This window comes from Dermacentor silvarum, chromosome 5 (assembly GCF_013339745.2).
Source record: "Dermacentor silvarum isolate Dsil-2018 chromosome 5, BIME_Dsil_1.4, whole genome shotgun sequence".
Classification (NCBI taxonomy): domain Eukaryota; kingdom Metazoa; phylum Arthropoda; class Arachnida; order Ixodida; family Ixodidae; genus Dermacentor; species Dermacentor silvarum.
In genome coordinates this window covers 169762262-169778865 of record NC_051158.1, presented here as the reverse complement: position 1 = coordinate 169778865, position 16604 = coordinate 169762262, and the positions used below count along the sequence as shown (strand labels likewise).

At 47.4% G+C, this 16604-nt stretch overlaps 1 long non-coding RNA gene across 1 annotated transcript in view; it reads right to left on the bottom strand.

The window, feature by feature from the left end:
* Positions 1–5063: 5063 nt before the first annotated feature.
* The window catches only part of LOC125945280 (uncharacterized), a 66048-nt gene continuing 54507 nt past the window's right edge, over positions 5064–16604 (bottom strand). Inside the window, exon 4 of the long non-coding RNA XR_007466778.1 lies at positions 5064–5259. This is a non-coding gene — a long non-coding RNA (uncharacterized LOC125945280). The remainder of the gene's footprint in view (positions 5260–16604) is intronic.

The following is a 16604-nucleotide window of genomic DNA, read 5'->3' as shown; positions in this document are numbered from 1 at the left end:
ACGTGCGAGCACCATCCTGGAGGCTGAAGTAGACGTGCCTGAGTATGGCGTTGTTGTCCCACTCGTTACACGCAGCCACGCGCTCGAACTCCGCCAGCCAGTCTTCCACGTCTTCAAATGTGTCGCCATGAAAAGCCGTCGGCACTTTGGGTTTCAGCACCGTTAGGTAAGTCGGTGTCACCCTTTCCGTAGAATTCGCAGTGGTCGCAGTCATCCCTCGTTCCTGGAGGTTTCCAAATTCTGGGGCGAGGCCTCGGATTCGCCGGCTAGTGCGGTGAACTGGAGTCAGCTCCAATTGTGAGGCGAGGTTCTTGCTGCCCAGTGGGGTCTCCTGCATAAGTTGAGCGTACCCAGCACCTCCAGCAAATTGTCGCGTATACTCTGCTATAGAAAACACGCTGAATAAGAATCCAGGCAAGCGTAAGCGTCGACGCGCGATGCCGAGACGAACCTCGTTCTCTTCTTTCTTCGGTCCCCTCGCTGTGCCACACCATGTGGCAATATATAAGTTCTTTCGTAATATTGCACATATAGATGGCTTTGTCATTCAAACTTTTGTGAATACTAACGTTATTAGGTTCTCTGAAATGGATAACCGCCTTTTACCTAAAGTGCACACAAACTATGGTAAGTTAACTACCACATTTGCGGGAATCAAACTGTGGAATTCTATTCCACATACCATTAAATCATCACCCACAGAAAATATATTCAAGGACCAAGTTAAGAAATGTTTTATACAACTCTCTTCATCATAACAACATACTTTTGTGATTGTAATAATAATAATGGACGTAGCTATAATACTACATGGTATATTACTCCCATTTTTATTGCATTGTAAACTTGCATTGCTTGTTTATTACATAAGTTTTCTCTGCCATTTTTTGTCTTACTAAACACCCTTATATTCTTGTTTTTCGCACTATTCCTTAATTTTTTCAAATTGTTTGTGAAATCACCGTAACCAATGCTTGATCTATATCTCGTTTTTTAAATTTTGTTCATGTATAGGAGTTCCCCTGATTTGTAAGTTTGGGACTCCCTGTGCAGTACTAATTATGTATACACTTCTTTGTAAAACTGACATCATTGAGGAATAAAACTTGAACTTGAACAAGAAAACCGAACAGTCTCAAATTCATCTATGTACTTTTAACGCAACGCAACAGTTTAATATATAGTCGAGTGCCTGACGAACTCTCGTCTAGTAGCGAAGAATCACGGCGAAAAACAATACAGATGCCAACCAACTGGAAAATATTCTTTAAACGCTTGACATTTCGGCCCCCACACTGGAGCGTTGTACACTGATTCGTTGGTCGTACGCTTTGAGAAGGTTTGAATAAGTAGGGAGTCTGACGAAATCTCGTCTAGTTAAGTTTTTAAATAATAAGTTTTCACTTTGGTCGGTGTCTGTTGTGTTTCTCGTCATGACTATTCCCGACGAGACGAGGTCTCGTCGCAATCTTAACTTCGCCAAACCTTCGCAAGGCGTATGGTCAATCCATCAATGAACAGGACTCCCGTATGAGGCCTAAACGTCAAGTTTCCAAGAGTTTTCTTACCTTGGTTTCTTACCTTGTTGTTCCCCAGTTCATTACGTGGCAAAGAATAATATACATTTTTTACATCTACCGAAAGGGCCTTCATGCCTGCGTTTGCGGGAGCGTTCGTAGAATCTAAAACCTGATCAGAGTTGCGCAAATGTGCAGAATGTTTTGCAAGAAACGGGTCACGGACACATAGGGAGTGATCACAAAGGGATGAAATTACGTGCTTCGCCCGAAGTCTGGAGCAAGGAGGCCTGCAACGTAGCAAAGCGTGAACTTCTGAATTCAGCCTAGATGCTGCCTCATCCAGGATGCGTTCGGACAGTTGGCGCAGTTTGGAAATTTTTTCTGCTTCTGTCGTCTTACCTTTCACGGCGAGCTTCGACCCGACACCAAGAATGGGATGCAGATCGTCTGGTAGGCGGAGACCCTCCGGAACTTGAACACGGCTACTCAGCTTTTGGCTGAACATGGCGGCAAGATCCACGAGATGCCCAAGCTGTATGCGCCAGAGATGCTCAGTGGCTCGATCAACCCGGTGTAGGTACTTGCTCACCAGACTCGAGGCGACGCACAGTTCGAATGCGCTATATGCAACTGCCCGCTGAGGTAAGTCCGCGATAAACGAGCCTGGCTTTGCCACCCCGATCTTACAATCTTCAAAATTCTTCTTTCGTGTCCAATGGAAGGAGTAAAACCACCAAGGAGGGGCGATTACGTCTTCAGGAAGGAAGAATTTAATTGCAAATGCAAAAGCTTTAGACCGTCGTCCGCATTCGGTGGTGGCGAGTCCTCCTTTTCTGTGCGCCTAACTACCCTTTGGTGACCTTGCTGCCACCAGCTTTGGATGCCAGTGCTTTTGGAAGGTTGACGTTCGCTGTAGTCCTGGCTGGCTGAATATTTTCGAATTTCATCGCAATGTACTGCACCATGCCGCGACTGGTGTCGCAGCTCCCGCTATCTGAGTTTTTGTTGTTTGCCGCCTGGTATACGCCCAGAGACTGTCTGTGTGCAATCATGAAACATCGTGAGGAGCCACATATGGCTCTGAGCACCATAAGCTATATGCGATGAAGCCACACGCGGGCCAACTTCCCTGTTTTGGCAATGCAGGTGATGCCGTTTCTGGCTCTGCTCTCAAGTGCACACGCACCTACACGTAGTCAAAACATTGCAAAAAAAATGACTGTGTCGCAGTTTCTTACGTAAGATTTGCATTTTTGGAATGACTCGAAATTTGTTTCATTAAAAATAAATTCATAGAATACAATACATTCAGTGTTTCCTTGTTATACAAGAAGATAGCTGTTGATAGGTAACGATATATTTTCCCAATTTGCACAAAATGTTGCGTGGCTGAAGCTGATTGTAAGGAACTGTCCCTGAGGAGGACCGTCCGTTAACGCTTCATTTGCACATGAATTTTTTAGCGTCTTTTAAAACAGACATAAATATTTTTTAAAGATGTTTTGGCGTTTAAAGCACATTAAGATGGTCACTACAAGTTAGCCGGGAAAAGCCGGTGCTATAGATCAAAATAAGTGCCTGTACACAGAAAAAATGACAAAAGTGTCTTTTTTAGCAAAGAAACAACATTTGAAGTGTTGCGCCATATTGAAATATGTCACAGTTAGAGTTTACCTAACACAATTTTAGCAAGAAATAAAAAAAAAACAGGGCTATAGACCTATCAGTTGAAATTTGGGAGCTTCGTTCGCTACGCAAAACTAAAAGAGGCAGTTATGATATTAGTGATTTGCGGTTTCTGATTGTGACTGAATTATTGGGTGCACGCTTGATGTAGACGATAGCAGTACGATAAGTTTCCGGCATCGTTTCCTGTGACTTGATGACGACTACGCTCAACCAAGTTTTTTCTTCAGTTTCATAAATATGTACAGCCGCAGCGCAAAACGATTGGTCACAAGTGGCTGATGACCGGAGCAGGGAAATTGCTGTACGCGGCGCTCTTGTTCCCGTGCACACTGGTATCTTAGGTACCACACGATTCATGTACTCGCGTTTTCAGCGTGCTAGGGCACAACAACGACGCGTGCCGCAATTTACCTGATCGGGTGATCGGTCACTTGTGCTAATATTTTTCAGCCGCAGCTGTACATCTTTGCAATGTGCATGGAGCACCAGCCGACACAGTGGTCAGCGTCATGTCACGGAGCGCCCCTTTGGAAGGTAGGCCTGCATGCGCGAAGAGCCTATCTTTTTTTTTTCTGAGCATCGTGTGATGGGTGTTTTGTTGAGTTTGAGATTGGCCCCTCACCCACCGCCCCATGCTTATCCGCCACCAACGTGAATAGAAATGCGCACACGTGCAAGCAATGATTAACTCTCGTGTCTATTGAGCGCAAACAATCAGCGACCGCAAGCGGTATAGATGAGCTGTTCAGCAGAGCAGGCTATGGAAGACTGAATGCAACAGCATAGCAGACGATGTTCGGAAAGGAGAACTCTGCGCGCGCACCTCACCGCCTACGCCGTGAGAGAGAAAAATAGAAGAGAGGAAAGGCAGGGAGGTTAACCAGACGTACGTCCGGTTTGCTACCCTGCACTGGGGAGAGGGGGTATAGGGATGAAAAGAGAGAGAAAGGAACTAGAGAGAGACAGTTTCGCGCACATTTGAAACTTCGCACAAAGTCTACAGACGGTTGCCAAGACCTGTCGACTTGAGGTAGTGCAACAAGGCTTTCGTGGCTTTCTGTGCCATTGACGCATACGGCCATGGTCCAAGGATCTTCATTTCCGAAAATCGTCGAGAGTCCAGCCGGTTCAATGCTGTCCGGAGAGCTTCACGCTCGACGTCGAACTGGAGACAGAGACATAAGACATGTTCAATTGTTTCTCTGGTTCCACAAGAGTCGCACATGGGCGTATCCCCCATTCCAATGCGGAACGAGTAGGCCTTTGTAAATGCCACCCCGAGCCAGAGGCGGCACAATACTGTCGCCTCAGAGCGGGAAATGTTTGATGGCACTTGTAGCTTCAAGGATGGGTCAATTTTGTGGAGATGACACTTCGGGGGGTTAAGAGACGACCTACGCCGTGAGAGTGCCAACCTAACCATGGTACTGGTTGACGCATCTGTGCGATTGCACATTTAAACTTATAAAATAACGAATAATCAAACTTTTTTTTGTATAGAGTAGACATTACTGGAAAATACGGCTGTATTTTGGTAACTGATGGACACCAACTGTTAGCCTTTTCGTTTGCGGTACTTTTAACGCGATTGATTGCCGCGCCGAGATATTCCAGGCGTCTTGACGTTACCAAATTGTTGCATAGGATCGGCGCACCTTTCCTTCCACAGTATAGATGCGCGTCAGGTGGGATTTAGGATGGAATAAATATTTATTATCATTTTGCTTTGTAATGCGAGCGATAATTTTTATGATATGATTCAGACGATCCGTACAAAGGACAACGACACCGTTCTAATGAAGACCACAGCTTTATTTTTTTAATACGGATATGATTTCATTGCATTTCCGGAAATATTGGGAAATATCTGAATAATTAAACAGCCTTTTCAGACATAATTTCATAGGCGAGACAGGCAAAAATTCATCAGGAAGATAACTCAGCAGTGCGTGGACGGTGCCCAAATTCATGAGTAGCACATGTAGATCGGGAAAGAACCGCGGCCGTTCTTGCAGCGATAGCCTTCACAGCACTGAGATGTGTCGGAACACTGCAAGAACAAAAGCACTATGTTTCATGAGAAAATAGGTCGTTCAAACGTAACTAAGATGCAGCGAACACTTTCAAAAATGTCACAGTTTCGCCCTAAGGGCGAAGCAATGAATGCGATAGCAACACAGCAATGTCATACGAAGTAAGGTGAGCGGATTTGGTAGCAATATGAATTGTAGTAAACATGAGCTGATTAAGTAAGCAGGTGAGCTGTGGCGTAAGTAGACCGACATGAAGAGAGACTCGATGACCACGAGAAGGCGCGTGTGAAACGGTGGTGTTGATGAGAAGCGCTTCCCGTGAGCAGCGCGTGCGAAGGGACACACCTGTAGCGCTGCACTGCCGATCCGGGCAGCATTGCATGTGTAGCGTGCGTTGGAAAATGTGGCCCGACTATTACTAACTGAATGAACAAGCGTGGTGTGAGCGCGCACAAACAAACATGAATAGATCACACTGAATGACTGCAGACAACGACTGTCAAAACGCTGGCAGCAAGCATACGCCGCAGCGGGCGAAGGTACGTGCGGCCTATCGCTTCAACGGAAACTGAGCGGCAAATGCACGGCGCATAAAGGTCAGAGCCGTGTGGAGATAAGAGACGGTGCGGACGAGCGACGAGCGCGGTTGTTGGCAGAGTATAAGTGCGCCCACCCCACCCCGCTCCCTCCGGCGCTGGCTTCCTGCTTCCTTGCTTGCGCGTGGGAGATGAGTGCGTTCGCTCTCCGTGATATCGCGCGTCCCCGAACGCTTCCGCTCGGCCATACGGCGCGCGGCGAAGATTTTATCTATAGGGAACCTCACGGCGACGGCGACGACGACGGCAGAAATCCGGTTGAAGTGTCCATATAATTGCTATCGCAATAAAAATTCTAAAGGTTGCCTGTGGCAGTTAGCACAATAATAGTTCATGAGCTGGTCTAGAGCACTGCACGGGCCGATTTTTTCAGCCCGGGCCCGGCCCGGGCCTGGAAATAATCTACGTTACCCGCCCGGCCCGCCACCCCTTTACCTTAGGCCCGAGCCCGGCTCGAAACCGGCCCGAACCCGGCCCGAGACCGAAAAAGACATGTTTTTCAGAGTCCACATGCGCGAGGATGACTCGCTGCACGTTACATGCACACCAACAGAAAGTCCGAGCCCTGCCCGGGCCCGCGTCAAAAAACCCGAGCCCGGCCCGGCCCCAGGTCAAAAATCACATGCCGTGCCCAAGCCCGGCCCGAGCACGTAAAAAACGGCCCTACCCGGCCCGGCCCCGAACTTTGGGGTAAGCCCGAGCCCGTGCAGTGCTCTAAGCTGGACTCGAAGAGGCTGACATTACTTGTACAAACCATTGAAATGCATAATCACAATCGAGTTATTAACGACAATTCACTAATTAAGTTCTAGCTAATTAAATTATGGCCTATATTGCAATTTACAAATTGTAGCCGTGGAGTTCGTAAGGAACTAATTGTGAGGAACACTTGGAACTAATTTTCAGGATGACACCAATTTTGAGATATTATTTCCTGGACTTTACGGAGAAATGCATTGGCATTCGAGTTACTTTTGTGCTTCAATGCATAAAACGACGTTTTGTTGAGAAAGTAACTGGAACTCCAATGCATTTCTGCGCAAACTTCGGGATTATTATCTCGAAACTGGTGTCATCCTGAGAATTTGCTCGAATTGTATCCACCTTGCGAACTCCACGGCTAGAATTTGTAAATTGCAGTATGGACCATACGGTAATTACTTAAAAAACTTAATTAGTGAATTTTTGTTAGGTGATTATGCATTTCAATTTTTGTGCAAATAATATCCGCCTCTTCGAGTAGACCAGCTCATGAACAATAATTGTGCTATCTGCGCAGACAACCTCTACAAATTTTTGAAAGTGTTCGCTGAAACACCCGGTAAATTGGCCTGAAGGTTCGGCAGTTTCCTTTTCTTTTGCCAACAATATGTTGCCAAGTGACCCGAGAATTAATCGAGATTTTTCATATCAAGAAGGAAGCGCAGTGCAAACTCGCGTTGAAGCGAGAGGCGGCGCGAAGGTCAATTCGAAGGCAATGCTGCTGCCGCTCTTCCTTGCGCCAGTGTTTTGAGAGCGTGTGTTTCTGTAGCTCATTGAGCAAGATGTGCTTGTTTGCCTGTGCGCGCGTGACACCGTGCTTGTTAATTTAGTTAGTAAGCGAATGTTTACGAATTTATACAGCCGATGAAACAACTATTACCCGTGTACTTAAATTTAGGAGCACGTTAAGTAACCCAAGGTGATCCGAGTTATTCCGGAATCCCCCACTACGACGTGCCTCATAATCAGATCGTGGTTTTGGCACGTAAAACCCCATAATTTATTTAAATTATAAACTACTGTTCTTACTTTTTATAGCTGTCTACTCATTTTCTTTCGCAATCAATGCGTCGCCTATCGGGCGAAACTGCGACCTTTTTCTCGAGAGATAACGAAGAAACGCTGTGGGTAATCAAGAGGACTAGCACAAACATGATGGGAGCTACATAATACGATATTTTACAGTCAGCCTCCTCCGCATCTTTTCGCCTTAAAGGCAGGGTTTAGGCCCTATTTGCAACTCCAGAATCTGTTACTTGTGCTGGCAACACTGCCCAAATAAACAAAGATGGCTACGACATCCAGGTTCACGGCGGCTCGTTTGCTTGGTGCTGTGCTCAAGTTTATCGTTTGTAGCGTAGAATCGAGATGTTTCGTCAAAGCCGAAAGGGCTCTTGCTGCCGTTCACCTTATTTTTATCGGTCTCAGAGGTCCTTTTAAGCGAGCGGGAGGTTAAAAAACTATGGCTCTAATCCACGCTGTGAAGATGATGGGACAGCGAAGCTGTAAACGACATCCATTCGCTGTCCAACCACATCCATAAAGATTACCCATTGTGACGTCACTTAAATTCACACACGTGGCTATCATCATCATCATCAGCAGCAGCAGCAGCAGCAGCAGCAGCAGTCGCCGCCGCCGCCGCCTGTGTTTATGTCCACTGCAGGACGATGATCCATCGTAGAATATCCCTTCTTGAAGCCAGCCTGTTCTCTTGGTTGGCTGAAGTCAAGTGTTGCCCTGATTCTGTTGGAAATTATCTTGGTGAATATCTTATATAATACTGAAAGCAAGCTAATGGGTCTGTAATTCTTCAATTCTTTAACGTCTCCCTTCTTATGAATAAGTATAATGTTGGCGTTCTTCCAGCTCTCTGGTACACTTGAAGTTGTGAGGCATTGCGTATAAAGGGCCGCAAGCTTTTCAAGCATGATATCTCCTCCATCTTTGATTAAATCTACTGTTAATCCATCTTCTCCAGCCGTTTTTCCCCTGGTCATGTGTTTCAAGGCCCTTAACTTAATCGCTAGTTATAGAAGGAGCTGCTGTATCCGGTTCATCGCTATTTCGAATGAAAGTAGCTTGGCTGTTTTGGGAACTGTACAGGTCAGTATAGAATTCTTCCGCTGCTTTTACTATGTCATCTAAATTGCTGATGATATTACCATGCTTATCTTTCAGTGCATACATCTTGCCTTGTCCTATGTCAAGCTTTTTTCTTACTGATTTCATGCTGCGTCCATATTTTACGGCTTCCTCAATCATTCCTACGTTATAATTTCGAATATCCCTTACTTTCTTTTTGTTGATCAGTTTTGACAGTTCAGCGAATTCTATGTGATTTCTTGAGTTGGACACTTTCATGTTTTGTCGTTTCTTTATTAGGTCCTTTGTTTCTTGGGATAGCTTCCCTACAGGTTGCCTTGGTGCCTTACCTCCCACTTCAATTACTGCTTCTGAGATAAGCCTAGTTACAGTTTCATTCATTACCTCTATGTTATCTTCATCTTCCTGTTCTAAAGCTGCATATTTGTTTGCGAGCACCAGCCTGAATTGGTCTGCTTTCACCCTTACTGCGTCTAGGTTGGCCTGTTTCCTCTTGACTAATTTCACTCTTTCTCTCTTCAAATTGAGAGAAATCCTAGACCTCACTAACCGATGGTCACTGCACTTTACGTTACCTAACACTTCTACATTCTGCACTATGCTTGGATCCGCTGAGAGTATGAAATCTATTTCATTCCTTGTTTCTCCATTAGGGCTTTTCCATGTCTACTTCCTGTTGCTGCGCTTCCTGAAGAATGTATTCATTATTCGGAGCCTATTTCTTACCGCGAATTCTACCAACATCTCTCCTCTTGCATTCCTAGAATCGATGCCGTAGTTGCCTATTGCTTGCTCGCCAACCTGCTTTTTGCCCACTTTTGCATTGAAGTGGCCCATGACTACAGTATACTGAGTTTGCACCTTTCTCACTGCTCATTCGACATCTTCATAGAGCTGTTCTATTTCTTCATCATCGTGACTGGACGTTGGGGCGTATTCTTGTACTACCTTCATTTTGTACCTCCTATTCAGCTTTATTACGACGACTGCTACCCTTTCATTAATGCTGTAGAATTCATCAATGTTTCCCGCTATGTTGTTATGAACCAGAAATCCTACCCCAGATTCTCTCTTATCTGGAAGACCTCTGTAGCAGAGGACGTGGCCGTTAGTCAGCACTGTGTAAGCCTCACCAGTGCTTCTAACCTCACTAAAGCAAATAATACCCCAGGCAATGCCTGATAATTCCTCAAATAGTCCTGCTAAGCTAGCCTTACTCGAGAGGGTTCGCGTGTTGAACGTTGCCAGGTTCAGTTTCCATTGGCGGCCTGTCCGGACCCAGAGATTCTTAGCACCCTCTGCCACGTCGCAGGTCTGACCGCCGCCTTGGTCAGATGCTCCGCAACCACTGGGGACTGAGGGCCATGGGTTAATTGTCGGAGTCATGAGGGACGTATAGTGGCCGAATACTGCACCAGGGAGGCCAATTCCTGTTCTGGTGATAAAGCTTAGTGGGCCTGCCTAGTTTGGTTGCACCTGAACTAGTATAGCCCTACTAGCTCTTGGCAATATTTTTGCCGGTGTCAGGCACCACTCCATGCCTGAAAATGTAGTGGACTGGAGCAGGATTCGAACTTACGACCTTCAGATTTGAAGTCGGGTGTTCTACGCCTGCTCCACGCCGCCACCACGTGGTTCTACAAAGAGTGAAACCACAGACAAATGAAATGTTCTTAACTACACCTTTTATTACTTCACAACGACATTATATTCACGCTGTTCTTCTGGCATCTACTTTTCGTGGTCTACACATGGTAGCATGGAATGAACTGAATGAGTTGCTAGGCCATGGTGACGTCACTACGTGATTTCTATGCTGTTGGGTACTTTTCCACTCGGAGTAGCTTACGCAACCCTAATCTTTACCGGCAAACACACGCGGGAGAAGGAACGTGCTTCGCATTATTAGCAGACGTCGATAGCATACATTGTACAGTTTGCACTTCACACGAGGGTTTTGAACGACGTCAACCTTTTTCGAAGAAGCTGCAAAGCTAATCTTTACCGGAACGCGTCTGAGGGTGTTCCCATTCTTCACACGCGCCTTATCATCCATCATGTGGTTTTCATGCTTGTTTTGTGGTTTTTCTTTTGAAAACGAGTGCTGAGCTGTATCCCTGATTGCACTAGTGGCGCAAGGCTAAAGACCCAGCGGAGATGATCGGTTCCTAGCTGGCTATACGAAGTGATGCCAAGTTATACGAAAGCATTTCCTCGTGGTCCGTGGCATCGCGAAGCACTTGCAGTCTGAGCACACGTAAGGGAAATGGGGCGAAAGCTATTCACAGTGTACGGGCGGCGCGCAGCAGACGAAACGCCGGCATGACGCCACGGCGTATGCGCGAAGCTGGTGGGAACTCGGCCACGGCTATGTCAGCTGGTAAACGAGAATTGCGTCACCATCGCCATTTTCTCCCCTGGTGCTTTGTAGGCCATGCTTCTGAGAAAGAAAATGAAAAACAGAAAAGCCTGCTGTTATCGCAACGGTTTTGCTGATGTGCGAGGAGGAGACAGCCATCCCGCTTGTCTGCAATCCGCTCGACGAGTGTGCGATTTTCTTGGCAGATGCAAGAGGAAACTAGCACGAGTTCCGTTTGCTGCTACAGTCAGCATTATTCTAACAGCTGTTATTTGCAGCCTTTTTTGTAATGACCATTTTCTTTTGCGTGTGTGCTTCATGTCTCGAATATTGAATAAACGCCAGTAGCGCATCTGTGTTGGCCTTGTGGCCTTTCTTCTGTTATTCACTTGGCCGACAGTGGCCGACCGTGGAGTAGGGAACTAACTGACTAAAACGCGGACTTTTTCAGGGTCTGACAAGGCGACCAAGTACGCAGATTTGACGGTGCCCAAAGCGACATTTCGACGAGTCAAGCTGAAGACGAGCACGGCGAAAAACATCAAGGACGATGGACAGGCGAGTGAGATGGTTTTCAAACGTAGTCAAAAAAACGATAACATCGTCCAGGTAGCAAAGGCATATGGACCACTTTATGCCTCGAAGAAGAGAGTTCATGCGCTCGAAAGTACAGGGGCGTTACATAGGCCAAAAGGCATCACTTTAAATTGATAGAGGCCATCAGGAGTCACGAAGGCGGTCTTCTCGCGGTCTTGGTCGTCCACAGCGATTTGCCAGTATCCTGAGCGCAGGTCGATGGAAGAGAAATATCTGGCGCCGTACAAGCAGTCCAGTGCGCCATCAATACGTGGGAGAGGATACACATCCTTCTTGGTAATCTGGTTGAGGTGGCGGTAGTCTACACAGAATCTCCAGCTATTGTCCTTCTTTTTCACAAGTACAACGGGCGAGGCCCAAGGACTGCATGAGGGGTCAATTATGCATTTGCCCAGCATTTTCTCCGCTCTCTGTTGGATGACAGCACGCTCCGGAGCTGACACACGGTAGGGCCGTCGGTGAATAGGACTCGCATCGCCGGTATGAATGCGATGGGTGACGACGGAAGTCTGGCCCAGAGGACGGTTGCCGAAGTCAAACGTATCCTGGTAGGAAACCAGCACGCGGCGAAGGGCAGCGGACTGTGCCGGAGTGAGGTCTCCTGATATCATGCGGGCGAGGTGGTCGCAAGACGATCCTGACTGCGATGATGGCGGGGAAAAACCCGGTGGAGGTTATGTGGTCAAGGCAGAAACCGTGTGGCCGGCCCATGGGGTCAGATGAGCGAGTGATATTGACACGTACGCGTCGGGAAGCCAAAATTGAGGATGGGAAAGGCGGTGCCGTTGTTTGTAACTGTCACCACCGTATAGGGGAGCGCCACGTTGCGTGTCATGGCAACCTCAGGAATAGGGCAGGCAACATAGTCGCCGTCGGGTAGGGGCGGAAAGGCGGAAAGCAGGACGTGTATTGCGGCTTGCGGAGGCAGTCGAAGAAACTCGACGGAGCGTAGGCAGGGTGGGCCGGCATCGACGTTGTCGGAGCACGAAGGAAGTTCTAGCCGGAGAAAGCCCACGGAGCAGTCGATAAGGGCAGCGTGTGTGGACAGAAAGTCGATTCCCAAGATGAGGTCAGGGGGGCACTGCTCTAGAACAGCAAAAAGAACAGATGTGTGGCGACCAGAAATGGTGATGCGTGCAGTGCACATTCCAAGCACGGCAGGTGTACTCCCGTCGGCTACTCGGACGGTAGGTGATGCCGCGGGCGTCAGGAATTTCTGGAGGCGGCGCCGGAGGCTCGAGCTCATTACAGAAATTTGTGCGCCGGTATCAACAAGAGTTGTAACTGCCACACCACCAACCAGAACTTCAAGAAGGTTGCATCGGGTATGAGGGACAATCAGAGGATTTTCAGGCCGGGTCGTAAATGCAGCGTCACCTCCGGGGGATGCACTGGCTAGTTTTCCGAGAGGCGGTCAAAGGGAGATCGAGAGCGGCGAGGTTGGGGCGAGCGGGACTGACGGCGCTGGGGCAATGGTGAGCGGCTGATCCGGTTTTCCCTAGGAGCACTGGAGGCCTCAGGACGGAACGACGGAGCATATGGTGCACGGTCCGGGCGATTGTAAGGCTTTGATCGATAGGATGTGGGCCAGCAGCTGCAGCAATGGCGGGCGATGTATCCGCTTAAACGCGCCCGCTTAAACAGTGTACACTCCGCGATTTGAAATGCCATCAACATATTTAAAGTATACCAAAAGAATACAATGGCCTACTCGCCGGGCGTAAAGTCGTCCCGAGTGAAGTGTTAGGGGAAAAAAAACAGGATAGTGTCAGTCACCTTTTTTCCAATGCGCAAGTTTCTTATCGAGGGGCGCCACCTCAGCGGGCTGGTCGGACGTGCAACGCATCGGCTAGGAGGAGGAGGAGGAGGAGGAGGAAGAAGAATAAACTTTATTTTTGTACAGCAGATTTGTGAGACCTAGGCCTCTCGACCTAGATGACGGCCTCGAGCCCTTGTGCTCTGGCGTCATCTTCGGCCTGCTGGATTGCCTTAAGTTGGACCTCCGGTGCAGAGCTGAGCAGCGCGGTCTCCCACTGCTCTCTGGTCTTTTGTGTTTTGTTCTGTGTGGGTGTCCCAGGACAAGCCCAAACCATATGTTGTAAGCCCGCCCTTTCGTGACAGAATCTGCACCTAGCGGTGTAAAGTTCTGGTTAGTAACGGTGGTAGGCCACCGGGTTCGGATATGTTTCTGTTTGTAACAAGCGCCAGGCCGTCGCTTGGTGTCTACTTAGCGAGGAGTGTGCCGGGGGAAGCGGACCCTTCCCAATTTATAGTGTTTGGCGATATCGGTGAAGCTGGTCATCTGGTCTCTCTCCGTTCCCAGTATTTGCGTGTCACCTGCTCAGTCCGTCAGTTCTCTAGCCAGGTTGTACGCTATTTCGTTCCCGGGAAAGGAGGAGTGTGCGGGTGCCCATATAATATAAACATCTTGAGCTTCACGAAAGTTGGCTAAAATTCTTAGCGCTTCTGGCGAGATTCTTCTTCTGGAATGATCCTTGACGGAGGTCTTGGAGTCGCTGACTATGATCTTGGCCTCCGTGGAGGCTATTGCCAGTGCTAAGGCAGCCTCCTCGGCCACTTCCACCTGTCCTGTTTTTACAGTGCCACTAACTCTGGAGTCACCCTCTAGACTGGTAGCAACTATCCATACACTCCGACTATTTATGTACTCCGGCGCGTCCACATAGACCACGTCCCTGGCACTACTGAATCATTTGTGAAGAACTCTCGCTCTTGCGACTCTTCTATCTTCGTGAAAATCCGGGTGCATGTTTCTGGGGATTGGGGGTATTGAGAGATGTGCCCTTATTTTCCTTGGGATGTCTCCCCGCAGTCTGTGCTGTGCTTCGTAGGTTATTCCGATGTCGTCTAAGATGTGTCTGCCCGTCAAACTCTGCGTTAGTCTTTCATACTGGGCCACTCTCTGGGCCTCCATAAATTCGTCTAATGCGTTGTGCACGCCGAGCGCTAGGAACCTCTCGTTTGACGTATTTGCTGGAAGTCCCAAGGCTTGCTTATACGCCCTTCTAATGATACATTCTATCTTGGCTTTCTCCGCAGCGTAGAGCTTAAGGTAAGGTACCACATATACAATACGACTGATTACGAATGTTTCTATTAATCGAATAAGATTGTGCTCTTTCAGGCCATAGTTCCTGCTGGATATCCGCTTTATTAGTATAATTGTTTGGTGAACACTATTATCGAGTAGTCTAATGGTTTCTCCGTTATGACCGTTTTCGGTTATGCGGAGTCCCAGTATTCTTAGGCTCTCCACTATCGGTATCCTGGTGCCTTCTACTGTGACCACAACGTCCGGCCTTAATGCTTTTTCCACCCTTGCATGTGGGTTTATAGAGCAGAAGTTCTGATTTTTGAGAGGAACATCGCAGTCCCTTGTGTCTGATGTAGTTTTCAACTGTGTTTACTGCTGTTTGGAGGATCTCTTACACATGCACATCGATTCCAGCCGCCACCCAGAGGGTGATATCGTCCGCGTATAAGTTGAGTCCGAGTCCTATTTTTTCGTGTCTCGCAGGAAGACCGATCATTGTCACATTGAATAGAAAGGGCGATAGGACCGATCCCTACGGAGTACCCCTATTGGTTTGATCTCCGATTTGGTTCCCCCAATTGTAATCATTGGCGTACGATCCGTCAAGAAGTCTTTGATGTACGCGTATGTTTTACGTCCTACATCCAGCGCTTGGAGATTTTGTAGTACTGCCTTGTGAGTGACAGTGTCAAAGGTCTTTGTTAGATCGAGCCCTAGTATCGCCTTGGTATCTCGAGTTTTCGCGCCCGCATCTGTAATGTGATGTTTCAGTTTGAGCATAATATCCTGCGTCGATAACTTTGATCGAAATCTAACCATGCTATGCGGGTAAAGTCCTCCATCATCCATGTATCTCGTGAGGCGTGTCAGAACCACATGTTCCATGAGTTTACCGATGCAGAATGTTAGCAATATGGGTCTTAAGTTTGTCAGTTGCGGTTTCTTTCCAGGATTCAGTATAAAGATGATTTGGGCTGCTTTCCATGGACGTGGAATGCCACCTTTCACCCAACACTTATTCATGTACTCTGTGAGAGCTCGGATGGATTCATCGTCGAGGTTTCCCTAGCGTTTTGTTGCTTATCCCATCAGGCCCTGGTGCAGATTTTGGGTTGAGTCTGGTAAGTTCATATCTGACTTCTGCCTCCGTAATGGGGGCATCGAGTTCAGGATTCTCAATACCGCTGTAATCCGAGAGTCGTTCTCTATCCGCATCTCCAACGTACATATTTTGGAGCTGTCGAAAGAGCTCATCTGTTTATACATTTGTAGCTGTGTAGAACATTCTGTAGATTGTGCCTTTGTACGGTTTTTGTACTCTCGGGATCCAAGAGGCATCGGAGAATGTTCGAGGTCTTGGACATACCCGTTTGCCTCTCCATCGAGTTGCACGTGGCTTCCCAATTTTGTTGGGTTAAACTATTCGCGTAAACTTTGATTTCCTTGTCTAATTCTGCAATTCTCTTCCTTACTTTCCGATAATTTTTTGCTTTTTCCATCTTTTCAGCATACTGCCTTTCGCTTTCCACATGTGCAATAATCTGCTATCCATCTCCTCTATCCCTGACTCTTTTGGAACAGTTTTGGTAGCTCGTTTAACACCTAGTTGTAGTTTCTCTGCCCATTTCTCTATGTCCGTTATATTCTCTTCCGCATATTCATTTGGGATTTTGCGGAAAGAGTCCCATTCTACAAGTTTGAGTTCTCTACCCCTCTTTTCTCTTGGGCCTGCTTGTACCATTCTGACTACAATGTAAGGGTCACTATCTAAGCTTTCCAACATGTTTTTCCATCGAGAATCTACTACGTTTTTGTTAAATGTGAGATCTGGTGTCGTGTCGTTGTTTACCCTGTTTCTACTCTGGTGGTTGCCTGAGGGGCAGTTAT